This window comes from Rattus norvegicus, chromosome 14 (genome assembly GCF_036323735.1).
Source record: "Rattus norvegicus strain BN/NHsdMcwi chromosome 14, GRCr8, whole genome shotgun sequence".
NCBI classification, from domain to species: domain Eukaryota; kingdom Metazoa; phylum Chordata; class Mammalia; order Rodentia; family Muridae; genus Rattus; species Rattus norvegicus.
Genome location: NC_086032.1, coordinates 83,464,547 through 83,477,831, shown reverse-complemented (window position 1 = coordinate 83,477,831; position 13,285 = coordinate 83,464,547). Strand labels below are relative to the sequence as shown.

The 13,285-nt window shown below is 42.4% G+C and overlaps 1 protein-coding gene and 1 pseudogene across 8 annotated transcripts in view; one reads left to right on the top strand and one right to left on the bottom strand.

The window, feature by feature from the left end:
* Window positions 1-13,285, top strand: part of Hormad2 (HORMA domain containing 2) — an 85,461-nt gene that overhangs the window by 46,184 nt on the left and 25,992 nt on the right. The window lies entirely within an intron of this gene.
* LOC103693146 (non-histone chromosomal protein HMG-17 pseudogene) lies at window positions 5,995-7,389 on the bottom strand (annotated as a pseudogene).

Below are 13,285 nucleotides of genomic sequence, written 5' to 3'. Positions count from 1 at the left end.
TTTCAGATGGGCCACCATGCCTGCCTAACTTTTACATGGGTTTAAGGGATCTGAACTTCAGTCCTCATGTTTGTGCAGAAAGCAGTTTACTTACTGAGCCATCTCCCCAGTCCACAGATAATTTTGGTTCTGAGCCTAGCCTTTAGCACCTCTCCTGAGCCCTCTCTCCAGCTCCACAGATACTAATTTTCATTCTAGTTCTAATCAAATCCCATACCACAATCTAATTTACATACAAGATTAGAATAGCAGACAGTGTTTGAGGTAGTCGGTGGCTTCCTGGAGAGAGCATGCAAGTCATGCAAGTGTAGCTGAGTTGGAAAGGGTGATCTAGTTCTGACCTCTCAGGTGGTCTCATTCGGACCATCAGAGGGGATCAAAGGATTCTCTTCCCCAAAAGAAAGTACAGCGGGTAGGAATGCAGACACATTTGTCAGATGGGTTCCAAAACATGTGGGAGCAGTGCAGAAAGAAGGCACGGAGAGGAGGAGAAAAGGGAAAAGAAACCACACTAAATAAACAACAACCCGTGACAGAAGACTTGAACCTGTCAGATGACATAGTAACTATTTTTAGCTGTTGATTTTCAACCTCAGATGGTTTAATGGGACCAATGTCTTAAATGAGAAAAAGATGAGAGAAACTTAAACCCTGGAGTTCTGACATAGTTAGAGTCTAGAGACTGCCCAGTTCTCACATCCAAGTGCAGGAAAGGGTAAAGAAGAGGGGACTTCTGCCTGCAGGGTGGGAGAACTGGCATCCAGAGACGGGTTCCTGGTTGTGGTACTGGGGAAGTGAAAACCCAGGCAGCTCCTCAGCTGGAGATCACGTTTCGGGTTCCAAGTTGAGCATCTCTTGCATTTTTTGTACTTCCCCTTGAGTTACTAGGATCATACTGGACACAAGGGAACTTTGATCCAGCAACTACAGAAATGACTGAGATACAGAGGATAAACTACCAGGAAAAGGTCTTTAAAAAAAGAAGGGGGCGAGGGACTAGGCGACAGCATTGATTGTATGAGATTTAGGTTGTCTGCTGCCAAAGGAAAAAAGTACTTTGTGGGGTTGTCTCAGGTGTGGTCATTTTGGGTCGTCATGAAGGTGGCGTTAAAGAATCTCATCTTTGTGCTTTCCGGACATTTTCATGTGTAGGAGACAGCTCAGGGACAGTGTGTCACAGAAGATACCCTTACCCTGCACCTGGTTCTGTTTGCCTTTTAGTTTGTTGTCTCTCTTAGGTAAAAGATAAAACGACAGGCACATTTCGGCAGGCCACACATTTATACATTAAAGGCGTGAGATTTCTGTTGCACGCGCAGCCCTGACTTTTCCCATGAGCCATGTGTTAGTTGTGTGAGCTTTGCAGTTTTCATTTTAATTTGCCTCCCAGTATTTTCTGCTTTCTCTCTGATATATTTAAATATTTAAGAGTATGTTGATTGCAGATTTGGGCAACACAAACGGTCTTTGATGGGGAGGAAAAAAGCACAGTTGGGTGGAAAGGGAAGCAGGGTTAGGCAGATATGAGGAGTCTGAGGAAGGTGAATCACACTTACTGTATGCAACCCTCAAAGAACTGAGTTTTTAAAAAAGGAGTATGTTGATTTTGTCTGTTTGTTTGTTTGTTTGTTTGCAGTACCGGGAATTTAACCCAGAGACTTCTGCACACACACACACACACACACACACACAAACACTGTGTGTGTGTGTGTGTGTGTGTGTGTGTGTGTGTGTGTGTGTGAATCAATCGGTGTCCGTTTCAACCACAAAGTAGTTTAATTCCAGTGTGATATTTCTGTGTTGCCCTTATACAGATCCAGATTCTTCCTCTTTTCATATTACTGCTTTATATATATTCTGGTTAATGGTAAAAGTAAACCATTGTCCCTGCTTTACTCTGTAGCCATGCCTGTTCCCTAGCTAAGTGCAACTTTTTTCCTAGTGCCTTTTTTCTTTAATGTCTCTTTCTCTCTGTGTGTGTATACAGGTACTGAGTGTGTGTGTGTGTGTGTGTGTGTGTGTGTGTGTGTGTGTGTGAGTGACGTGTGTGTGCCATGGCACTTTTGTGGAGGTTAAGGACAATATTAATATTGGATGTCAGTCCCCCTTCTGCTTTGTTTGGGGTGAGGTCTCTTGTCATTGATGCTATGTACCCCCGGCCAGTGGTTCACGAATTTCTGGGAATTCTCCTCCCTAACACTGCAGGAGCTCTGGGCTCACATGTATGGGCTCCCATATAGTTTTGTTAGGGAGGACAAGCATTTTGCCTGCTGAACCATCTTCCCAACTGCCAGTGCCTCTCTTCTCCATTAATTAACTTTAATGAGCATGCAAGGTATTGGCTTCACGGTGACGTTTGTGAGTGCGTTTCACTGTGTGCTGCTCATCTTCACTCTTGGCCTCCCCCTTCCCACCCCTCCCTCCAAAGCCCTCTTCTGCTTTCCTGTCATGTGGGAGACAGCAGTGACATTAGCCTTTCTGAGCTCAGCTTATCTTACATGAGGACTGTCTTCTCTAACCGGCACAGCTCTCCTGTGCAGTATAAACACATTTATTTGTATTTTAAATAAAACTATATATTACTGCATATTTTATATAATTTATTTTAATTCATTTAATAGAAGAAAGAAAAATATGCATTTATACTGCTTTTGAAATTTGAATTCAAGAACAGATTTAGCAATATTCTTTGTTTTCTTTGGATTGTTAAAATAACTGGGGCTCCTGCTTTTAGCTTAAGGTTTTTGTTTGTTTGCTTGCTTGTTTCAGTATTGCTGAAGATGGGCATCCACTCTGATGAAACTCTTGTTAGGTGGTCTCACTGTTGTATGACTATTACAGAATGTACTTCAAACCCAGGTGAGGTAGCGACAACAGACCTGACAGCATGGAATGACTTATTATAACCAGCTACACCCGGAGATGACCGCACTGAAGCCGAAGCAGTTACGGCATGGTGCTGGCTGTCTCTGTATCTGAACATGAGGTGCAGTGAGAAATGGTGTGGTGCATTTTAGAATGGTGGGTTTCCATTCCACAAAGGAGCGTGCCAGGCTGCAGGCTGCCCTTCATGTGTCAGTGCCTGAGCTGTGAGTGACCACCGTCACCCTTCTGCAGACTGCTGACTGACATGCTACACTCAGACTACTCTAGATTTAGTAAAAAGATTTTTTCCTCTTTGGATGATCAATTAGTTTACTTTAACATTTTAGTTTTATAAACTTTAAAAACCTTTTAACTTATTTATAACAACATTCAGCTTATATGCATTCATGTAGTGTACATAGTGTTTTTCCTATATACTCTTGAAATTTCTATTAAAATTTATTATTATTTTATTTTTAAAACTTGTTTATAAAAAACAAAAACTCACTGGATGGCTCACGTCTGGGAGAGGCAGGCATATCTCTGTGAGTTCAAGGCCAGTCTGGTCTACAAAGTGAGCTCTAGGATTGCCAGGTCCACACAGAGAAACCCAGTCTCAAAAAACCATCAAAACAAAATGCAGCAAACCCACAAACTTATACACGAGCCTAGGGACTGCACAAAATCAGGGTAGTTAGTGTCACTGTTTCCTCGGCCCACATCTGCCCATTATCCACGTCGCCCTGCACTTTCTTCCCTGGGGCTGCAGGGTCAGCAGTTCTCTTGGAGTGTCAACTCCTGTGACAGCCCTGTCCTTTTGGATCCTTCCTTCCTAAAGGACCGCGTCCATAAGTCATTTTTCAGCCTGTTGCTTCTTGTCTTTCTTTATTTTCCTGTAGATATTTCCACAGATCTTCCTCATTACTGATGAAAACCTTTCGATTTGTCCTCTAGGCTTTTAAGTTCTTGTTCTGTTTTGTTTCATTTTGCTCCTAAACCTTTTAAGGAACTTTTTATGCCTGCAAAAACATCTGCTAACTGTTTGTCGTTCATTGTCTGGTGCTTCTTTTGCATCTGCATATTTCTCCTAATCCCTGCCTCTACCGGGTATGCTATAGCACTTCTGTAATCTGGTGGATCTCCCAAATATTTGCCACTCGTCTTCCAATCTGCTTTCTTTTTTAATATCCTACTTCGTGTTGGTCTACTACAGGCTTGCTCTTCCCTTTCTTTGTCAGCTCAGCTCATCGCTGGACTTTCCAGGGAATTTCTCACGTCCGTCATCTCCAGAACTAGCATTTGGCTAGGGGTGTTTATCTTTTTACTGATGTCATCTATTTAATGGAAGGTCATTGTATTTTACTTACTTATATAACCCCTTTCCTTTAGTTCTTTGAGAACATCTACAATGGGTCTTGAAGTCCTGTGTTTTATTTGACATCTGCTCACTTTGGCACAGTTTCCAAGTCAGGCCATGGTTTCTTTGCATGCCTCACAGCTTTCTGTTAGAAATTTGACCTTTACATAAAGTAATAACTCTAGTTTTAGTCTCTTCCCTACTCATTAGTGCTGATTATTACTGTTTATTTGTTTACCGACTGGCTAGATCATTGTAGTCAAATGGACTGTTCATCTGCAGCACTTTCTCTGGGGGAATACTGGGTTGTTCTGTTATTGTCAGCGGTGGTATTGGTCTTGTGTTCAGACATAGACTCACTATGTTCCATTGGTTGGCCTGGAGCTTTCTATGAAAGCCACCTGTCTCTCTCTCCCCTAAACTCTAGGATTAAAGGTGTACTGGAATGAAAGTAGTTTAGCCAGGCTTTCCTCTGTCTCGTTGCAAGAGACCACACTCAGAATTTACATTTACTCAGCTAACTGCTAGTGGTTGAATTACTGTTTAACAGTGCCCCTGCCCCACAATCACAAGTTAGTAGTCTAGTTCAGTCATGGTTGGACTCATTGGAAGGGATGCTTCTGGGTTTTATGTTTCAAAATTGCTCTGACCCCAGAAACGTGACCTGTTTCCTGATTTGTTTCCCCATAAAAGAATCATTTTACAGTGTCTTCTACCTGAGTCTCCAGTAAGCCGACCAGTCTCTTTTTAGCTGTTACCTAATTTCCTTGAAATGGTCTCTGCTTCACAGTCCTGGGGCTAGAGGTGAGGACAGTACCAGCTTCCCTGAATAGCAGTGATGCTTCCTCGGCTAGATCAGTTAGTGTTTCCCATAACTGTGGCCCAGTTGCTAAGGAAGACGACTTAAGGGAGCTGAGGTTTATTTGGCTTGAAGTGTCCAAGGATGTCGTCTGTGGTGGTGTGGGATATTCTGCAGTTCCTCACATTTGATGGACCAAGAAGCAGAAAGAAAGAAAGAAAGAAAGAAAGAAAGAAAGAAAGAAAGAAAGAAAGAAAGAAAGGAAGGAAGGAAGGAAGGAAGGAAGGAAGGAAGGAAGGAAGGAAGGAAGGAAGAAAGGAAGAAAGGAAGAAAGGAAGAAAAGAAAGGAAGAAAGACTAAGAGGAGGGCCAGGCTATAACTCTTACTCTGCCAGCCAGACCCCAAAACCTCCCAAAACAAGACCACCAGCTGTTCAAACACAGGATCCTGTGAGGGCATTTCACCCTCAGTGCTAGGGAGCAGTGCTAGGTAGGGGGCACAGTAGACTCAGATCTTCCTGACTTGCCTCTCATATCCTGGAGACTGTTGCTGCCTCCCAAGTGCGAGCCAAAGAGGGGCTGCAGGATTACAGTGATGCTATGCACAGAGCTCATCCGGGCCAGATGGGTGAAAGGAGAGAGGTGCTGCTACATGGGAAGAGGATATAAAAATGAATTGAGAGTTTTCCCAGACCACAAGGCCTTTTGTGATGTCTCTCCTGGAAGCCAACAGGAGCCTTTCAAAATTATCAAGGAAAGCAGTTTTCTGTCCTCAATACAGCTTGAGTGATATTTTTGTTAGTGACACATCAGTGAAGTGTTCTGTGTGCTAACAATATAGTTATTAACAATATAGTTAATATAGTTTTAGAAAAAAGTAAAATGAAATTCTGCGTTTTTATAAAACTTGATAAAGATAGTATTTCAAACTGTACAGTCACCAGAAGTACACGGCCATCAAAAATGCACACACATCACTTGGCATCTCCAGTGCCTTCTGCTCTCTGTGCCTGCTCTGTTTTGGAGTCTCCATTTTCTGCAGGATTATTCGCAGCTTACCTGCGTCTGCTTTCCCCTTCCTCCCCTTGGGAACCTTCTCTCCCTTCTCTGCAGGGGCCGTTTTAGACCTGGGCTCTAGCTTTGGAGAAGCAGGTTTAACAGACAAACCTTGCAGATCTTCTCTGAGGCTCGTCCTTCACCCTGGCTTTGTCTCCTTTAGTGTCCCCTCCAGCCTTTCTTTTGGGCGTAGTGGCATCAGGGGAGGTCAGCACTGAACACCGGTATACACCGGTCCATCTGGGGATCATCCTTGCTGCTTCTTCCGAGACTTTAATTTCTTACAGTTTTCACAGTTCTGCTGGAGAGCCGTTCCACAGTGCTCCTTCCATGGAGACATGAGAAGTTGATCTCTGACACAATGTTTTGCAGAAAGATCTGTAAAGACAGAAACTGATTAGAAAGCTTTGTCTGAGGCTCAAGTACAAAGAGGCTAATTTGGGTTGTTAATGTGTATACGTTTATCAGAATTCACAAATGATTTTTATTTTATGTAGATTAGGCCTCAATAAGACAAGTGAAAAGAAAGCTATTATAAGTATAGTCACAGATTTAAAGAAAACCATAAGTATAATGAGGAAGGGAAATATAGAAAGTGTTTGTTTATTTGTTTGGTTGGTTTTTCAAGATAAGGTTTCTCTGTGTAGGCCTGGCTGCCCTGGAGCTTGCTCTGTAGATCAGGCTGGCCTAGAACTCAAAGATTTACCTGTCTCTGCCTTCCGACTTCTGGGGTTAAACTGCCTGGCTGTTTGTCTTGTTTTCTTAAGGCGAGAATCACAAAATGAACTACAGATCTGAAACACACCATATATATGACTTTAACATTTTACTGGCTAGGTTCAACAGATCAGAGGCCGTTAGCGGCTCAGTGACTTTGTATTGTACAGCGAGAGTAACATCGTTGAGGCACACTGAGGAAAACCAAACCAAAGGCCAAAATAACAGTCTCAGGTGTGTGGGACAGCAGCTTCTCAAACACGGGCTGAGGATACGACGCAGCCATCTTACTCCTGGCGTTTAAGCAAGAGAAACAAGGACATACAGCCACACACAGGCTTGTGTGTGTGCATTCATTCCAGCCTCACTCATAAGAACTCCAAACTGGAAACAGAAACAACACCGTTGTCATGACTGCATCAAGGAAAAAGCAAATTTGTGATGTCTTTGGAAAATTATTTACAATTTGCATAAAAAGAAACAACTGATACAGGCAAATAGAGGTATGAATTTTATAAGTCAGGATAAAGTCAAACAAAAAAAACATATCTGTAAAATTTAAAAGAAGTAAACTATGGCTGGTCCAGTTGTATACCGTTTAATCCCAGCCCTTGGAAGGCAGAAGCAGGCAGTTCTCTGTGAGTTCAAGAACAGCCTGGTCTACATAAGTTCTAGGATAGCCAGGGCTAGCTACATAGTGAGACATGGGAACTCTTTTTAGCATAATGAATGAGCTGTATCTTCATTGTAGCAGTAATTATCAGTTATCGAAACAGAAAGATATATACTTCAAATAGTTTCATTTCATTGTGTTTTTCCTCATGGGCATTGAATTTCAGACAGAGTCTCCCTGTGTAGCTCTGACTGGTCTGGAAGTCTCTGTGTACACTAAGTTGGCCTTGAACTTACAGAGATCCATCTGTCTACAGTTGAGTGTAAAAGTGGTGATGCATTTTATTTTTATTTTAAAATACTGATTTATTGTTATGTGTATGTGTGTGTGTTGAGTATATGGGCACATATATGTGTGTGGTACCTTCAGAGGCAAGAAAAAGGCTATCTGACCCTCAGAAACCAGAGTAACAGGCAGTTGTAGGCCAACTGATATGGATGCTGGGAACTAATCATAGGAGGTTCTGGTGCACAGTGCTGCTCAAATTACCCCTTGGCTAATCAGAACCATCAGTTTCGTCTTTGATCAGCCTGTAGGGTTCTGCCTGGAGGTGCTCTCACACCACAGCCATCCTTTTCCAGCTTCCTGGGCACTCTTTGCCAGTATTGGGTATCGCAAGTACATTTTCGAGATCTTACCTGTCTTACAAACACCATTTTACCCCTATGTATGATTGAGGGTTTTGTTGAAAATAAAAGTCTAGCATGATAATTATTTGTCTTGGTAAATTTTGGGGACATTGTTCTTCTTTCTTCTAGCTTTCAATGTTGCTGCTTTTTGAGAAGTTTCAGGCCTTTCTGATTCGAAGTCTTTGTTCATTATCTAATTATTCCTGTCTGGAAGCTTTGTTCCTCAAGCTTTTACATTTTTATAGCAACTTCCCTTGATGTAAGTCTATTTTTATACATTATTTGTTCTGGTTACATAGTGACCCATTTCAGTCTGGTAAATCTAGCACTACCTCAGTTCTGGGAAACTTTGGTGAATTATTTCCTTAAGGAAAACAATGCCTCATCAAATTCATTTCATGTTTCTTCTTTGTAGAACCCCATATAAATGTCGGACTTTTTGTATAGGCATTTTGTCTGTGAAAAGATTTGTAATCAGTGTGACTATATTTTCATTTCTGAGACCTTCGTTGTTCTCTGAATATAGCTTTCTGATGGCATCTTGTTTTTGTTTGTGGTTATAGATGTTTCTCCTCTCCTTGAAAATATTAATGTAGTTTTGGAGGGTTTTTTTTTTTTTTGGTGTGTGTATGTATCTGTCTGTCTGTCTTCAGGCTCTTGTATTTTTGTTTTTATTTAAATAGGGTCTAGATGTATAGTCCAAGCTAACCTTGAATTTGACCCCCAAGTCCAGGGATTACAGCCATATACCTCTATGTCCAGCTTAAGAGTCTGTCTTCCTCCCTCCCGTCCACATGGTGGTGTTTGCTTTCCTTCTGCTCTCCATCCCACCTGCCTACCCCGTATGCTCACATTTAAGAGTTCAGGGACTTAAAAAGACCTGAAACTTGGTGCAGCCTTCATTATAGAATGACTTGTCCAAGTCTTTGGGAAAATTCCCAACATCTGTGTTTTAAAGTCTTTGTTTTTCTACATCAGTGTCCACAAAAGTAAGGCATTAAGCTTAATAGACCCAAGAGGTAAAGGCCCCTCCCTACGTGTGTGTGTGTGTGTGTGTGTGTGTGTGTGTGTGTGTGTGTGTGTGTTTGCTTGCACATGTCACACTTATATGTCGCTGCTGTGGAGGCTAGTAAGGATCCCTGGGAGCTGGAGTTATAGGAGCGTGAGCCACTTGAAGTAGGCTCTGAGGACAGAACTCAGTGCACTTAGCTGCTGCACCATCTCTCCTGCCCAGCTAGTGTCTTCTTATGTTTTACGTTTCTGCTTACTGGATTTATCACTCTCATTCTAGCGAGGGTTGTAAAGGAAATGTCACTTTACCATTTCTGTCCAGAAGACAATAAATACATTTCTAAAAAATACTTCAAGAAATAGAGGACCTAGAAATGAAATATTTTTATGCATTTTGATCTGAAGAATGAATAAATAAATATATAAAAAGTTTCAAATAAGTTGAATTGCCAAAGTTCACATAAAATTTATCATTCAAATACTCTAAAATACTGTAAAAATAATACAAATGTATTTAGATAATAAGTCTGAATGGCCCAGAGCAGACAATATTAATAAATTGACATCTATTTGGAAATAAGTATCTCAGCCAGGTAGAGGGCCGCTGGACACCATAAACTACATTATCTGAAAAAACTTTGACCTAAAAAAAATTTCTCCCTCCTACAGATTTTTTTCAGAGCTTTTCAGAACAACTCTAAACTCAATTTTGAAAATTAGTAAAAATTTCTTGTTGATTTATGAGGACAGAGAAGTCAAATTCCTTCACTTGCTTTTTATGACATAAATCTGAAATTTTTCAGAAATTAGACTTGGAAATTCTCAGAGAAGAGGAAAGTAAGGGAAATTTAAAGAAGTTGGTCTAACATTCAGTAGGGGAACAAGAAGTGTAACTGTCACGTGACCCTGATGAGCTGTGTTTTACTTGCTGGCCTGATTCTTTCCTCCTGAGACGCCCTCCTTACCAGCCGCCCACAATCTTTGCTCTATTCCATTCTTCTGTGTGCTATGGTGATGGCATTGTATCCTTTCTGAAACACCCCTCTTGTTTCTGGGATTAGTGTCCTCTGATTTCCTTCTCTTCTGTCTACCCTGCTATCCATTTCTCTTTTGCTTCTGTTCCTTTTCCCGTCTCTAATTGCAGGCAGCTCCCAACATCTCCAGAGATCTGATTTGCACTCTCCCAGCTCCACGTGTTTTCTTTGGTGGGCACATTCACTCTCAGAGCTTCTTCAGACTGTTATGTGTACCAATGACTTTTACACGTCTTATTCTGAGCCCTGACCTTGTCCCAGACTACCATTTCTCCATCTTTCAACAGTTCTCCCCGTTTCTGTCCCCCATCCTGTCCGGTTCAGTATGCAGTCGCTTTATCCACGTCTGCCCTTCCTCTTCCACACCCTCAGCACATTTCCCTACCCAGTGCCCCTGCCTGCCAGCATCTGTCGTCTTTATCTCAGTGTCCCAGATGTGCCCCCAAACCTTTGCTTTCCACTGCGATGTCACTGAGAAAACCTGAGTCCAGACCAACATCTGCAGCCTCCTCCACCCTATAACACCACCACCTCATCCGCTCAACCTAACTATAGCTTTCATGGGGTCACTTTCCTAACCAACAAGATCTCGTGACTCCCATTTCCTACGACATCAAGTCTGAATGCCTCTGCCCAGCTTCAGGCTGCTCCTAATCCGGCTCCACCCGACCTGTGTTCCTTCTTACCGTCGCCCAACATGTTCTCCTTCCTGGACATAGGTTGGCTTCTCGCTGGCATGAGAAAAGAGTCAAGTCCGTTTATGCTTCCCCATGTTAGCAAATGCATTTTCTCTTGTCCAAAAGGCTTTTCCACCTCATATCTGAACTCTGTCCATCGTGCATGGCAATTCCCTTAGTTCTTCTTGTGTCTACTTCTCTGCTCTCTATTGTTTTTAGCCCAATTTACTCAGACTTTCATCTTGACAGCTCCGTTGTCAAGTCCACAGTTCTGTTCATTTTCCTAACATTAGTCACCTCTCGTCGTCGTCTTTTCATTTCTGTTGCTGTGATGAAACACCTCGACAGAAAACAGCTGAGGGGAGAAAGCAGTGACAGGTTACAGTGCAGCACTGTGGGAGACTCGGGAGCAGTTTGGAACAGCTGATCACATCACACCCAGTCTCAAGCAAAGAGAAAATGAATGCAGACACGTTCATTTGCTTGGTGCTCAACTCGGTTTCTCTACTCTTGATAGGATTTAAGGACCACTGTTTAGGAAATAATGCTTCCCACAGTGGGTTGGATCGAATCACTTATGTAATTAACAGACAAGCACGCTGCCCAGCTCAGTGTTGACAGTCCCTGAGACTGTCTTCCCAAGTGATTCTGGTTGTATCGGGTTGACAATTAAAGCTAACCTCACACCTCTTCACCTTTTCCATTTTGGTAAGTAATATTCTTTTATCTGGTCGCATCTGTCAAAACCCTGGGAACCAGGTGGATCTCTATGAGTTAGAGGCCAGCCTAGTCTATAGAAGGGATTCCAGGACAGCCGTGTCTACAGAGAAACCCTTCCTCAAAAAACAAATCAGAAAACCCTGGGAGCCGTCCTTGGTTCTTCTCACTCACAGCTCACTGACTGCTGCCTCTCAGAGAGCACACAGCCCCTCAGTGACCCTCTCCGCTCTTAGTTTTGTCCTTGCATGGTTTAGTTGACCTAAGACATTCTTAAAGATGTCTGTATGGTCTCAGAAGCATCCCTGATGGGCTCCAGTCCAGACTGTGACTTGACATTCTTCCAGTTTCTCATTCTCTCATCGCCTGTCTGTCTGGCATTGTGCTTTGATGCCTCACCTAATACGTGCTCATCACAGAGCAGTCCTAGGTAAGTTAGAGAAGAGCAGGTGCCTTCAGAAACCTTTATTAAAAATAGGTATGGGGGTTGGGGATTTAGCTCAGTGGTAGAGCGCTTGCCTAGGAAGCGCAAGGCCCTAGGTTCGGTCCCCAGCTCCGGAAAAAAAAAAAAAAACCAAAAAAAAAAGAAAAAGATAGGTATGTAGCAGGAAAAGGCTAGTCCTTTTCCTAAAAATATTTTCCTAAAAATCAACATGTTCATATGTTTACTTTTATTTTTGAAATAATGCCAGTTTTGCAGGAAAAGCTGCAAGTTCAGCACAAATCAGGGTTTTTTCCCCCTGAACAATTTGCTTCATTACCCCAGAAAACTTAAGCAATTCCTAGAAATAGAACCATTCACCTCCATAGTCACAGGACAACCATCCAAGCTAGGATAAACTTCTATAATAACTGTCATGTGGCCCCCAGACTCTACCCGCTTTCCCAGCTATCCTTTTGTAAGGATAGGTCAGGCTCCTGTGGTTTGTTTCATCGTTACCCTTTGTAAGCCTCCTTCAGTTTGGAACAGGTCCTCAGTCTTTCCTTGACTGTACTGAATGTGGCGTAGAACAGACTCACTGACCACTCCGTATGCATGTGACTGGTGTTTCCTCAGGATTACATTCAGGGTCTGTGTGTGTTCAGAACTCCAGAAGTGGTGATGAATAGTCATACTTCCTTTAAGTAGCAATGATTTTGATTTGTCTCATTGTTAATTTTCTACTAGGTAATTTGGTTAAGGTGCTATTTGCTAGGCTTCTCTATAATAAAGTCAGTTTTTTTTTAAAAAATCTTTTGGGACTAATGAGTGTAGAGAAGTCTCTGGAACTCTACGTTATCTTCATCAGGCTTCTCATTCACTTAGGAATCCAGTGTGAATCCATGAGTACTTTATCCGTCACTGTCTACTTTGATGCTCATAGACCCTGAGATTTTACTAGTAATTATCCGTCAGGGAGGCTTTAGTGTCCCGTAATTGTTTAGTACCTACTCCCATCCTGCCCTGACAAGCCGTCCCAGATTTATAGTTTCCCTGTTCCAGTCCCAGAGTCAACTTGCTTTTCTGAAGCCCCTGTATGTAATGGTTTCTTTTAGAAACCGAGCTGTGGGTCCTCTCAGTGGACAGAGACAGAGAATATATGTGAGTGTACAAGTGCTTGAGCACACACACTTACACCTATATGTGTGTATCTGTGTGGACACCCATGATCTCACGCTGCCAGTCCAATGCTGTGAAGATCATTCTAGTGTCCTCACTTTCCATATTTATAACTTTTCCATCTGTGAGAACGGGCTCCTATCAGCCACAA